The sequence below is a fragment of the Nanorana parkeri genome, unplaced genomic scaffold, assembly GCF_000935625.1.
Source record: "Nanorana parkeri isolate BGI_ZX_2015 unplaced genomic scaffold, ASM93562v1 scaffold3118, whole genome shotgun sequence".
Classification (NCBI taxonomy): domain Eukaryota; kingdom Metazoa; phylum Chordata; class Amphibia; order Anura; family Dicroglossidae; genus Nanorana; species Nanorana parkeri.
The window spans coordinates 41,137-44,504 of NW_017309386.1; the positions used below are offsets into that span (position 1 = coordinate 41,137).

The 3,368-nt window shown below is 46.9% G+C and overlaps 1 protein-coding gene across 1 annotated transcript in view; it reads left to right on the top strand.

Moving 5' to 3' along the window:
* Window positions 1–2,723: 2,723 nt before the first annotated feature.
* RPS19 (ribosomal protein S19) overlaps window positions 2,724–3,368 on the top strand; it is an 11,622-nt gene continuing 10,977 nt past the window's right edge. Inside the window, exon 1 of the mRNA XM_018574651.1 lies at window positions 2,724–2,817. The gene's annotated coding sequence lies outside the window, so the exon portion shown is untranslated. The remainder of the gene's footprint in view (window positions 2,818–3,368) is intronic.

Consider the following 3,368-nt stretch of genomic DNA (forward strand, 5'->3'; position numbering starts at 1 on the left):
ACACTAAGGGGTCTATTTATAAACAATTTGCAAGGCCATTTGCCCTGCAGATTCGTTGTGTGTGAATAGAGGCAAAAATGAACGTTCTTAACCCCCTTCACGACCCATGACGGGATAATCCGTCATGAAGTCTGAAGGGGTTAGCCTCTAGGAGTCTGTTCAGTTTTGTAGAGCCGCCGACCAGCTTTACAATAGAAGCGATTCTGGCAGCTCAGATGCCGCCAGATCGCTTCTATGATCTGATAACCGGGCCGTCCCCCCCGCCCGACACCCCCGCCGTGTTTCCTGGGCTCTGTTGCCCCTCCTACGGGACATTCACCGATCTCCTCCCCGTTCTATGGGACCAGGAGCGACACGTATTGCATCACTTCCGGGCACTAAGCTGTCATTGCTCGGCTCCTGAAACCCAGCTATAAGCTATTGAAGTGCAATCTGCACTTCATTAGCTTATTTAGAGTGTAAAGGTGACACTAGGGGTCTTTTGGACCCCAGCATCGCCTTAAAGAGGTCACTGTCATTATGCTATCACATGGGGGATTGTAAGTCCCCCTATGTGATAGCAATTAAAGCAAAGTAAAAAAAAAAAACAGTTTTAAAAATAATATTAAATAAATGAAATGTAACGCAAACCCGTGTCTGGTGTGCCTGCGTACGAAAACGACGATTGCGCTACACATGTTGGGTATCGCCGCACATGCCAGAGTGAGAGCAATAATTCTAGGGCCATTATTTACACTTACCTCTAAACTGATGACCTGTAGGCCTTTTAAAGCGTCGTCTATGGACTTTTTGGGGTACTGAATTCTGTTGCAGTTTCATGGACGCACACAATTTTTACCTGGGCATGTTAGGAATCTATTTACTCGTTGTAACCTCATCTTTTATATTTTAAAAAATTATTATATTATTATAATTACATATATAATTATTATTATTTTAAAAAATGGTTTTGTTATTGTGTTTTGGGGCACTAAATTTAGCCTAAGTGCATTTGTCACAAAATGTCTGGGTTTGATAATAAGTTGCGCTAATGTCGTACAACATAAAAATTAGCAACTGCTACCATTTTATTCAGGGTCTTGGCTTTCATAAAAATATATAATGTTTGGGGGCCGGACAGGGACAGACAAAGGGCTGGATACAAAAATGCTGGGGTCTGGTCTAGGGGATTATAAAAAAAAAAAGATTCTCCAAATTTGTCAGAGGGAGGAGACAGGTAAGGGGTAAGTTTTATGAATGAGTGAAGATCTGCTTTAAGAAGCCTTTATCTGCATGCATGTTGCTGGTAAATGACCCCAGGTGTGCAAGCCAACAGCTCACCATGACATAGAGGGGAATGGCGTTATCAGACGACAGTCCAGCATTACCAGCATCCTTGTTTCTCTCAGGCAAGGTTTCCTTCAACCATTAGAGCAACAACCATCCCATGTATCATCAACTGGTTCAGTTATCAAAATACTACATTTCATCGGAGTCCCTTATACTTCATATCCCAGCACTGGTAGATAATGAGCGAGCCCTGTGATAGATGAGACTCAATGTCCCCAGCTAATGAGGGCTCTTATCTCATTCTCTGTCACCTTACACACGCTTCACTGCATATCATCTCCCAGCAGATGGTCACCTGGCTGTCTGTTCATCGGAAAATGGATTTCAGAATCTTCGACCAAGTGGTACAAACATGCTCTACTGCTCATCTGATAAAGCTCCAATATAAAGGTCTATCCCCAATGTACTGGAGAATAGATTGGAACAAGCTTACATAAAAATATAAGATGTATATAATATATATTATCTATACTCATACTCGTCCAAATGCTCCGATACTTACCCCGATCCGATACCAGAACTTCTGGTCAGAGGGAGATTTCCTCTAACTGGCAGTGCCACGAGGGAACATGGAGCCAGCTTCCCTGCCAATCAGGAAGCCAGGCTTCAGGTAATTACAGACTGCCTGCAGGAAAGGGCGGAGACAAGACCAGTCACCCTGCACAAGGAGAGAAAACAGCCATGACTGGTCTTTATTATAGGAAGCTCCACCTACTACAAGCTGCCTGCAGAAAACGACAGGAGAGGCGGAGATAAGACTAGTCACCCTGCACAAGGAGAGAGAACAGCAATGACTGGTCTTTACTATAAGAAGCTTCACCCACTACAGGCTGTCTACAGGAGGAGGCGGAGACAAGACCAGTCAACCTGCACATAGAGAGAGAGCAGCAATGAGCAGTCTTTATTACAGGAAGTCTCACACTGGATGACTGCACAGATCTGGAAGAAATACACAAAGCTCACCAAGATTCAAGGAAGAATACACATTGATCGTTAACCACTTCAAGACCAGGTGTTTAGACCCCCTTCCTGGCCAGGCCATTTTTCAGTGTTCAGCGCTGCAGTCCTTTGACTGACGTTTATTCCGTCATGCAACGCTGTACTGAAATGAATTTTATACCCTTTTTTGGGGACAGATAGGGCTTAGAAGTCAGATTCAAAATGTTTCCAGTTACAACGTAGCACACAGTTCCTTCTCCTTCCTTTCTCTATAAAAAAAAGAATGACTTCTGTTATCCCATCTCTACAAACAGCACTCTCCTCTCCCGCATATAAATCAAACTCTATAGGTTTGGCCCCTTGCGAGCCACCGTTCAGGAAGTGATTCCCCGTTGCGTTCCAACTTGAGACGCACGGCTACGCCCCTGGTCCACTCTCCAATCCGAAGTCTCGCGCTCAGCGAGAGGCGTGACGTCGCCGCGCTTCCCTTCTTCTGCGCCCGGGAGACCCCGTCGATCCCTTTTCCCTTCTCGGCTCTGCAGAGAGAAGGTGAGTGAGGCCTACACGGGCTTAGCGTTAACCGGTTTGCAGTTATTTCTCGTGGAATTGAACGGCTTGTGATGCGGCTGAAGGTCGGCTCACGGCAGCGCTGCGTGCTCCGGACATATGCGTGTTATCCGGGTCCCTCGTGGAGGCCTTTCGGCCTGGTGTCGCGGTAGGCCGCAGTGTTTCCTGAGCGCTGTGGCGGCTTTTGGGGCGAGATCGTGGGTAGCGCCTGTACGGGGACCCGAAGCTGGAGAGAGACCATGACCGTGTTGTAGATGAGCCGAGTCTGACTATTGCTGGATCGTGGCGGCAATCTCCTCTCGCTGCTCTGTATCCGGGCTGTACTGGGAGCCGCATGGTGCCTGCAGCATGGAGACCTGGCGATAGGACTGTACACAGGACCGGCCCAGACCTTCCCTCCAGGCTGATGGCTTCTGCCTTGTCCTAGAATGGGCTCCCTCCTAAAATTCTGGCTTTAGCTGTGCATTCCTCATTCATTCCCTGCCATGTCCTTCAATGAGATTATTTATATCATGTTCACCACAGGCAGAAAA